This window comes from Poecile atricapillus, chromosome 2, assembly GCF_030490865.1.
Source record: "Poecile atricapillus isolate bPoeAtr1 chromosome 2, bPoeAtr1.hap1, whole genome shotgun sequence".
NCBI lineage: Eukaryota > Metazoa > Chordata > Aves > Passeriformes > Paridae > Poecile > Poecile atricapillus.
The window spans coordinates 3,670,561-3,681,673 of NC_081250.1; positions in this window are offsets into that span (position 1 = coordinate 3,670,561).

Genomic DNA, 11,113 nt, shown 5'->3' on the forward strand with positions numbered 1-11,113 from the left:
TGACACCTGCAAAGGGAAGCGGTGTTGAAGAGCTCAAATACTGAGATGTGAAGTTAAACCATCCATCCTAAGGGTTTGGAATGGGATTGTCATTTAAAGGTTGTTTGTTCAAACATTCATTCACCTTTCTGCTTTGGAAATTCTCCTCCTAACTCCACAAGGGATCTCCTTCCAGTTATTTGTGAGGAATTGAACACTCCGGTTGCTGCAATGCCTTGTTCAGGATGTGAGCCCCAAGCCCAACAAGAGCCAGCAGTGCATCCTTGGAGCTCCACCCCCAGGCCTGAATTAGGGAAAGGGATGCCAGCAGGTCAAGGGATGTGATGTTTCCCCTCCTGTGAGGACATCTCTGCAGTCCTGTGTTGAGTTCTGGGCTCCCCAGAGCAAGAGACACGTGGACATCCCAGAGAGAAACCAGTTAAGGGTCACAAAAGGGATTAAGGGACTGGAGCACCTCTCCTTTGAGGAGAGAATGAGGGTTGGGGTTGGCCTGGAGAAGAGAAGGCTGAGAGAGGATTTAATAAAGAGTAAAAAGACCTGAAATGAGGGTGGAAACAGAACAAACCCAGGCTCTGTTCACTGAATCAAGACCAGAGGTTATGGGACTAGACTGAGACCCAGGAGGTTCCCTCTGAACATCAGGGAACACTTTTTCACTGTGAGGGGGTGGAACCGTGGAATTGATTGCCCAGGGGGTTTGTGGAGTCTCCCTCTTCAGAAATATTTTAAACCTGTCTGGACAGAACCCTGGGTGATGTCCTGGGTGGTCCTGTTTGAGCAGGGGGGCTGGACCAGAGGACCTCCAAATCTCATTTCATCAGCCATTATTCTGTGACTGTGTAAGAGGGCAATAATGATAAATCACCTAAATCCTCCCTTAATGACCAGAATTTAAAACTGATTGTGTCAGGGAGATGGAAAAACTGACCTCACACAAGAACTGGAGGCAGCAGAAATGTACCAAGGCAGCCTGGCTTCCAAACCCCTCTAAAATTTGCTACCCAGGCATAACAGCAAGTGGGGACTGAAAGAGAAGCTGGTCAGGCCAGGTGGGCTCAGCACGTGAGCAAATCACTCCAGGCTGTTCCACCAACCTTGAGATGTGACATGGTGCTGTGAAATTCCCAGGGATCCTGGTGAGGATTGCTTAAAATTTTGGGAAGTTAGTAATGATGGGAAAGGTAGTGAGACCTCAAGGGAAGACAAAGCTTCCTCAGTTCACAGCCTCAGCTTCAGCACTTTTACCTCTTAAACTTTTCTCTTTACTCTGGAGTTCTCCTTCCTTGGAAAAAGAAGATGAAGGAATCTCATGGCTGTGCCAAGACTGTTGAAAGTACAACCTCTCTTGGAGCAAGGTGCCACTGCTGATCCTTCCTTCACATGCAACCATTTCTTCATACCTGGGACCAATAAACTCACGTTTATCTGCACAGGCAAATGTCTCTAATGATGAAAGTCACCACTTGTTAAGAATTAAGATTTTTTTTTTTTTTTTTTTTTTCAGGGAATGATTCTCCCAAGCCAGAAAGATTTAATCAGGAAAAAATATGGATTTTTATCAGCTTGTTTTGCTCTGAAACTCTCTGAATCCCTTTGTCTGATTCCAAGCAGATGTCTTCTACCACTGCTCACAACTTCTTTCTTCCCAAAGGTAATAAGAATAAAAAAGTCACTCTATTTTAAATTTTTTAAAGTAACCTATAAAATGTAATATAAATTTTATATAAACTAAAGTTTATAAAAATAAAAAAGTAACCTATAGAAGTAACCTATATTTCTAGCTCTTGTCCTGCACCCCACCAGATTTTAAAACATTTGTTTCCCCAGAAAAAAGCTAAATCCTAAGCTGTGAGCAAGACTTGTGTACATAGATCTGAGCCAGGCAAAGCTTGATTTACCTTCTGCATAGAAAAATCTAAAAAAGTATTTCTGAAAAATCAGGGAATAGAATTTAAATACAGGGCAGAGGAGTTACTGGAAGTGCATAAGTTCAAAGTCTGTTAAGTGGAAATATACCCATTATTTTGAGGATTTTAGGTCTGAAGCCTACTGAAATTAATCAAAGGGTTGCAATTTATGTATTGGTTTTACTTCAGGAAAAATGATAAAAAAATATTTATAAATAAGCTATTGGTTTTTCCTTCACCAACCATCTGACACACATGACAGGCTGCATTTCTTGTCATCTAATTACAGCACATCAGGGATAATGAAACATTTTTGAGAACGGATCCATAATTCTGCTCATGTCTTATGAAGCTGTTTCATAAAAGCCAGAAATAATCCCCTCATAAAAATAAAAGAGAAATGACAATGTCAATTGTCATTGGGCATTAAATGGAAAAAAAAAAAAAAGAAAGAAGGGCAATGGGGATGGATAATTGAGGACTTCTGGACAAATGATGGGCAATATTTCTAATGTACAAAAAAGAATTTTATTAGAAATGAAAGTGGTTTCGGTGTCTATTAAAGTGAATAAAGGATTTTTTTTTTTATTTTTTACTTCACCTCTCCAGGACATCTGACATTCTGTATCAGTGTTCCTTTTCAACTTTGCACCTCTTGATGGTAAAGATTTCACCTGTTCCTGGCTTGTCAGCAGGGAATTGACTTGGAGAGGCTTGGAGCACAAATCAAAGCGTGGCCAGAGGATGGGACAAGGGATTGCTCAGGGCACTGCTGCACTGCCACCAGCTCTGGCTTTGTTCCTGTCACCCAGGAGGGAGCAGTGTGCAGGGGAAGCTGAATGGGCAGAGCACATGTGTAGAGCAAAGGAGACCTTCTCCAATTAATTAATTAATCTTTGGATGTAGCCCTACGCACCCTGCCAATAAAATCAGCGTAGTCGCAGTATCTCTAGAAATGAAAATTGAAAAGAAAGCAAACCAGGGGGTTTTGTGTGTGTGTTTGAGTAGCTGCCTTCCCCCTCAGTGAGGTGCCTGAAATCTGGTTTAATTTCAGGTTTGTTCATATTAACCACTAAGGAGGCTCAATCAGATTTTCACAGTAGTGCCAGTGCTTAAGTGAAAAGTGAAAACTGCCAGAATGCTCCTCTTGCTGTTTGTTTCTAATGGAGACTGGGGAAGCACCATCTGCTTTCTACTATTTTCAGGCACTGCTTGATAGTGAAAAGGCTGTGTCAGCACACAGACCTTGAAGCCTAAGGGATGAGGATGCTGGAGCTCTGCCTGGGTACTGCTTTCTCAAAAATCAGGGTATTCTGCATCAACAAGTTGAGCACACGGAGACATAAAATTGTCTGTCACAGTATTGGACCTCCTTCAAAACATGCTCAACTTGGCCACTAAGTGCTGTCTGTGACAAGCCAGGAAAAGCACATTTCTCCTGGGGTGAAGGACTGATGCCAAATTTATTATGTGGTGTGTATTTACTGAAGAAACTTTCTGGAATATTCTGTATTTGTATTAACTTAGGCAGTAGTTCTCAGCTAATGCACCATAACCTGACCCCAGGTAAGTGACATGCTCTCACCTGCACTATTTAATTCCCCAGGCTCTAAAGCAGAGGGATTGCACTCCAACTCTTCTTTGAGTAGAGTGCCTGGACAAGTCAAAGGACTGAACTGTGCCAGGAGTCCCAAATATCCTTGGCCCAAAGGGGAGCAAAGGCAGTCACAGCAATTTACCACATCCACCCTGGATTTCAGAGCTTGGATGCTTTCCTTGGCATCTTTGATGACACAGGTACCGCTCATTTTCTGTAATTTCCCTTGTTAGTTGTTCATATGACAAATTTCCTTTTAAAACAAGATTTTTTTGTGCTGCTCCCCAAGCCCATGATCTTCACTTCTGATACAACTCCTTGTTGTTCCATTATCCATTAACCTTTCTTGGGGGTATCTGTGTTGACTCTCCAGTCTCACACCGTACTGAATGTGCCTCTGAAAATGCATCTTCAGAAACTGCATTCAGTGGGGCAAAATATTTAGTGAAGCAGTTAATCACTGATTGCTCCGAGGCTGATCTCTTTGGAAAATGACTCCATTTGCTAATTCTCCTTTCAAAATAACCAATTTCAATCAACCCTTGCCTTAGTTCATCCACTGCCTGCAGTTCTCCCAACAGCAGCTGCTCCCAAACTGACTCAGGGAAAATCTGACCTCCACATTTTCCCTAAGAGGAGAACTCACCCAGGGGTTTTTCCTCACTCCAATCAGGATTCTTTGGAGACACACACTGTGCCTTTGCCATTGGCACAGCTCTAAGGACCTGATGCTGCAATTAATGATTCCTTCTCCTAATGATCCCTCTCCAAACAATGTGAATGTGTTTCCCCCTACTGACACCTTGCCCCCTGCAGTAATCCCATTTTCATGCCTCTAGTCCTGAGCCTCTGTGAGCCCCACGTCATCCTTGCTCCATGGCATTACACATTTTCTGTTCACATGTAGATGTTTCTGTAGATGTCATGGCAGAAAGGGAGTCAGCGAAAATGGAAAATAAAAGAGTTATGGCAGTTCCACTGTTTAGATGTTCAGTTTAGGTGTTCAAAACAGTCTCAGAGTTACAGGTAGAGACCAGGGTGGAAACAGATGCTTCTCCAGGGCTTTCAAAACCACTTAAATGGGATTTAAACACTTAAGCTCTGTTTGTGAATCACATGTTAGTTTTACTTGAGAAGCGTTTGGGAACTTGGGATGGGTGGATTGAATACTTAGGGAGGTACTGAAGAAATTCTTCCTTGTGAGGATGGGCAGGCCCTGGCACAGGGTGCCCAGAGCAGCTGTGGCTGTCCCTGGATCCCTGGAAGTGTCCAAGGCCAGGTTGGATGGGGTTTGGAGAAACCTGGGCTAGTGGAAGGTGTCCCTGCCCATGGCAGGGGGTTGGACTGGACGATTTTAAGGTCCCTTCCTACCCAAACCATTCTATGATTCTTTCAATCAATAACTTCACTCATCTCAGGTTTAGTCATTTAGTCTAACCTCATGATCAAACTCCTTCACAACCAGTGGAAAGGCACAGATTTCCCTTTAGATATTTATTTTGCTATGGCCTGACTCTGAAAAGTCTCTCTCTCCCTTGGATTTCAAAGGGAGTTTACACGACTGGCTTAATTTCCAATAGCTGAAATCAAGAGGGTTGAATCCTGTTTTCCATACAAGTTCTGTGGTTGTTTTTGTGACTGGAAAATCGCCCTTAGATGTCAGATTTTTTCTTCCAGTCTTGATTATCTGACTTGACTTAGTATTTCAGCAAACCCAACATGTTTGCTGCCAAGCACATAAACACCTAAGCTTTGTTTAACATTTTTGATTCCACACAAATGCTAAAGGTAATACAGGCCATGTTTGAAATGGGAAACATTCGAGTTTATATTCCTCAATCACACAATCATAGTGTTTATCAAATAATCAAAAATTATCAAAAAATTTATATTGAAAAGACCTCTAAGATCACTGATATACAAATTCTAGAATTTTCTGCAAAAAGATGTGACAAAGATATTGTCCATAAAGTGATGTTTACTGGTACCATGTTTTTACTGCTAATGCAAAAAAATGGGAACTTTGTCACTGTGTGAAAATGAGTTTCTAATGTGGAACTACATTACTGCCTAAGGCTTAGTTATGTTCAATTACTGATAATGGAGAAGTTTGAGTGACTCAGGCAATGATTTCACACAGTCCTCGTACAACTGAGGAGAGGCTTGGTCACTGATTTCACAGTCCAGCCTAGGAGATACCGGGATTTTTGTCTATTTTTCTGGTGAGACTGTGCTTTGACAGAAGCTTTCCCATTACTCATCCCTGCAGCATCAAGATGCCTTGACAGGCAGTCAGGATGATAAAGTAGACGTGGTAAGGAAAACAATTTTTTTGGCAAGGTACGTCCTCAGCAAAGCTCCAGAATTTCTTCAGACTAAGAAAGAAAACTTAATGAAAGGCTGACAACAGAAACTCTCCCTCAAATCACCGGAAAACAAAAATAAGGATAACCAAGGATTTCTTTAAAGGGAAAAGGACTCCAATCAACAAAAACCAAAACCAAATAACCATGCACCTTATATTGATAAAGATATCTCTCTGAGTAATTGTTCTGGACACTTTTACTTCAATTTCTAAGCCCCCTATAACTGCTAATAATATTTTTTATGACTTTAAAGCATTTTTCCTACTGTAAATGTGGTCAACTAGAAGGAAAAAGAGCCAAGCCCTGACCAAGATTATACAAGAAGTCTATGGCAAATTAGATAATTAAACAAGGTCCCTTGACTTCTAGGCTAAGAACATATTTAAAAACATCAGCCAACAACAGAAAAATAAGGAACCATAACTGACCTCTCTTTATTTTTTTATTTTTTTTTACTAGAACCTGAGATACGAGAAATATTTTTCACCAAAGGCTGAATAAAAATCCCCAAAGCCTCATTTTGCACACCTTCAGAGCAGAGCACCACGAAGCAAGCAGCATTTTGGAGAGCCAGCACTCGGATGCAGTCACTCAGAAGTTGTATTTTGTGTTTTCCTTCCTTCCTCAAACACCCAGCCACGTCTTCTGATGACAGCTTTGTGCAAGTGGCAGATTCTCTGTCAGCAATATGCTGCTCCATGCAGGCAATTTGGCAACCAGAACACCCCTTTTACCACAAACAGGGTGTGAGATGGTCATTTCTCCATAAAGATATCTTCTCCAAAGGGGACTCTGGCCAGTGAAAATATCTTCCCTAATAAATATTTTAGAGTTTTTTGGGGTTTTTTTACAGCTCAAATCCTGCCCTCTATGTATGCACACCACAGATAAAGTATTGTAGACCAGCCTTCTGTGCCTGTGCTTGGCATCTCGCAGAAGCAAGGCAACATTTTGGATCTGCTCCTTGCTTTGATGCTGAGATTTGGGGTTAATGGCAGGATTTGTGTCAGGGGAGATACATCTGACCTGCACAGAGTGAGGCAGGGTGGGAGGATGCAGGGATGGCTCCAGAGGGTGCTGCTCGTGCCTGTGAATGAGAGCAGGTGGAGGTGTCACAGGCACGATGTTGGGAATTTGTTGTAATGGGAATATTGATCTGAATTAGACCTTCAGCAGGGTGGAGCAAATCTAGGAAATGAGTGATGCAAAAAGTCATTTACACAAATGGAAATCTTTATTCTGTGATCTGCACTGGGGCTGCTGTGGGAGGCAGAGCTCTGCTCTTGCTCTGAAACATGGGAGGGTGTTGCTGCTGAAGATGAATAGATCACACGGACACAGGTCGAGGTGTGGTGAAAAGAAGAGAAAGTTTATTTTTCCTCCCAGGATTTACAGGTTTCTGCCCACAGCCAGGGATTGGATGGTCAGGATGACACTTTCCCACTGCACTGGCCATGAGAGATGCCCATCACAAGACGTGGAACAGAAAGAATGTACACATATCTATGTTTACAGTTACTGTCTGGGGAAAGTCCTTAGAAAACCATGTCAGCAAGCTCAGAAGCTGAGTTTTCAGGGCGACAGGAGGGGGATCAGAGAGGGGCACAGTGGCTGATGTGGGAGGATTCTCACTTTGGGGGTGCCATTGCACAGATCAGGCCGTTCTCCTCAGGGAAAACCAAACAAACCAAACATCTGTTTTTCACAAGGGTGATGGACAAAGAGTGAGACAAGCTCAGGATGCTGTACTGCAGAGACTGAATTAATCCCTGCTTGAGGCCTTTTGCTGTATCTATTGCCAAACACAAACACTCTAATTCAAAGGGGTACATGGTCCTGGTGGGACAATATTTACCAAAAAAATGTGTCTCAAAATGAGATTTTTTTTTCATGTTTCCATATAAAGACTGGAATTCAGTGTTGCCTCTTGTCCTCTTAATACTTGCAATTAATGAGTTGTCATTCCGATTGTGTAGTAAATTCTATTTTTAGATTATCCTTATTAATATTGTTTTTTAGAATAAGGATTGCTGTTTTATATTTTAGTTCTATTTGACATCATGATAGTTTTTAATTTTAACTCAATCCAGACTAATTTATCCTTATAGCTTGACTGCCATGTATAAGCACACAACTATTTAAACACACAAACTATCCATGAAGACTCAGAAGCACAGATCTATAACATATAAAAATGTAGACAAATTCCATCTGTATAAACATAAAGAAATGCAGATTAAAAACCAAACTGCAAATTTATTTCTATTTCTTTTTGAATTTATTCAATTCAAAGCTTGAAAACAGAGCTGGCATAGAAGACATCAAATATACTGAGATATGTCTAGCACAAGTCAATGTAAATTGTACTGTCAGTGCTGTCTCCTTGCTTACACCACCAATTTGGGAACAACTTTAAGCTTTGATTCAAATGTCTGCTCATTTTGAAAATGACAAATGAGTAGGAAAACATTTGCACTGACATGGGGACATTCGTTTCTTAGAACCCACAGCTACAAAAGCACTGGGTGATCAAAATTATGAAAAATTGTGTTCCATTTTCCCTGGGAGAGATGTATCTGAGACTGCCCAATTTCTTTTTATGCACTGCCACATTTATTACTATAGTAACAACATACAGCTCTCTAATTTGCTTGATTGCAGGCTGGGGATCAGAGAGAAAAGCAGATTGGTGAAATTTTCAGTAAGATATGAATCTTTCTACTTAAAAAATTGTCCAAGAAGGAACATTCAGTTCTTTGCTGTTGTTACACAAAAATGAAGCCATTTTATTTTTTGTCCTCTGCAAGACATGAAGGAAGAAAAAAACCAAATTACTTTTGCTTTCTTTTAGCTTTTATTCCTTTTAGTTTTGTCACTGTGAGTTTAGAACTTTCCAAAAACTTCTCCAGCATTGATGCTTTTCATCCACTGTTCTGTTTGTTTAATTTCATTTTGGATTGTCTTAAAGAAAACAATTTTGTCATTATTGTAACACCAGTACCTCTAAAATCCAAGATTCCACTTAAATTTGTTTTCTCTTCAAATGCCACATACAAAGAAGCAGGAATGTTCTTGTTGCTATCACTGTACAATGATTTGGGGTAAACAGAAGTGGATTTACTGAGTTTTTGCCGCATCCTTTGCTCTGTTTTTAATCTTATAGACAACAAACATCATTTGTATATTTATCCCCCTGTGCTTTCAAAAAAGGTTGAGACCAGGCTTGTGCTGGTAAATTGGAACATCCTGAATTTTTATTTGCCAAGAAGGGCAGCAAAGGCAAATTTTCCTGTGCTCCAGATGCCTCCTGTGGCTAAGGACACCCAGAGCAACGCCCAGAGCAGGATTTCTCCCTCCTTTTCTCTACATCTGTTTGAAAGGCAGAACTGCAGGAGAAGCACCCACAGGTTCTTGACTTAGACATTTACAAACAGCCTGGTTGAAGTACAGCCACTTCCACCCTCACTTCAAAGCAAAGAGGGAGTTTTTGCCCTGCTAAAGGTCAAACCTGTTGTGGTGAATCTATACTATTCAGATTCCATAAAACCAGAAAGCCATTTTCTATGTTATTTTTCACTTGAATGCGAAATGCTGTTATCCTGGGAATGTAAAGCAGGAAATGAACTATATTTTGCTTGAGAAGAAAGTATTTTTGATAGAAAAAGAAAACAACTCACTTGCCTGGAGGTGTTATTATGTCTGCCAAAACCAGAAGTGCTCTTAAGTTACCCTTAAAGCATAATATGCACACAGCAAAAAAAAAAAAAAAATATATATAAAGCAGAAACTGAAAGTTACTCTCCAGTGTAATTCATTCTGAGAATCCAGCTCCTTCACAGTCATTATACACTTGGTAATAGAATTCTCCAAACCAAGCACAAGATATGTTTTCTACAGCCTATTATGGCTGACATCAAAAGAGTCAGGAAAGCAGAGATTTCATACCATTTGAATAAACTGATTTAAATGCACTTCATCTGCCCAGTGATCAAAACAACGTGTGGGACTGATAAGGCTTTTTTTCTTTTTTAGTTTCCCTTTTCATGCTTTCAAGGGTGATTTATATTACAATTTCCATCCTAATGGCCACAGTTTGTACTTTCTGAAGGAATTCAAAGAGATTTGAGTGAAAAACAAGAAGAGGAATACCAACATCTGAATGAAGGTGCAGAGGTCATATAACTCTATGCTGAGCAACGTATAAACTGAAACTCAGTCAAATTGCCAACAACCTCTGGAAAACTCCTATGGATGTAAAGGCACCATGCCATGGAGAAGAGGATCAGAAGTGTAAAGTACAGGATCCAGAAAATCAGAGAATCATGGAATGGTTTTGGGTGGAAGTGACCTTAAAGATCATCCAGTTCCACCCGCTGCCATGGGCAGGAACACCTCCCACTATCCCAGGCTGCTCCAAGCCCTGTCCAACCTGGCCTTGGGCACTTCCAGGGATCCAGGGGCAGCTACAGCTGCTCTGGGCACCCTGTGCCAGGGTCGCCCCATCCTCACAGAGAAGAATTTCTTCCTAAACTCTAAAACAAGTTTCCCCTCTTCAGTTTAAAGCCATTCCCCACTGTCCCAAGTCCCTCTCGAGTTCTGGAGCCCCTTCAGGCCCTGGAAGTGGCTCTGAGCTCTCCCTGGAGCCTTCTCCTCTCCAGGTGAGCACCCCCAGCTCTCCCAGCCTGCTCCACAGTGAAGTTCTCCAGCCCTCAAAGCATCTTTGTGGCCTCTTCTGGACTCATTCCAACAGCTCCACATCCTTCCCACATTGTGATGAACCTGTCACCACCCCAGGCTGTCCTACCAGGTTATAACGCACTAAATCCAACACTGTAGGCCCACGGGATGTTCCCAGTGATACGGATAAGGCCCAAAATACTCAGGAGATAAGGAGATGAGGTGAAATCAAGCTTTTACTTGAAAAAGAGGGGAAATCAGTTCCTTAGCTTGAAACAAATTGTCTACTTTTAACCAGTTTTGTGTTGGGATTTTGGCTTGGTTGGTTGATTGGTTGGTTGATTTGTTGGTTGGTTGGTTGGTTGGATGGTTGGTTGGTTTGGTTGGTTGGTTGGTTGATTGGTTGATTGGTTGGTTGGTCGATTGGTTGATTGGTTGGTTGGTCGATTGGTTGATTGGTTGGTCGGTTGGTTGGTTGGTTGATTGGTTGGTCGGTTGGTTGGTTGGTTGGTTAGTTGGTTGGTTGGTAAATTGGTTGGTAAATTGGTTGGTTGGTTGGTTGATTG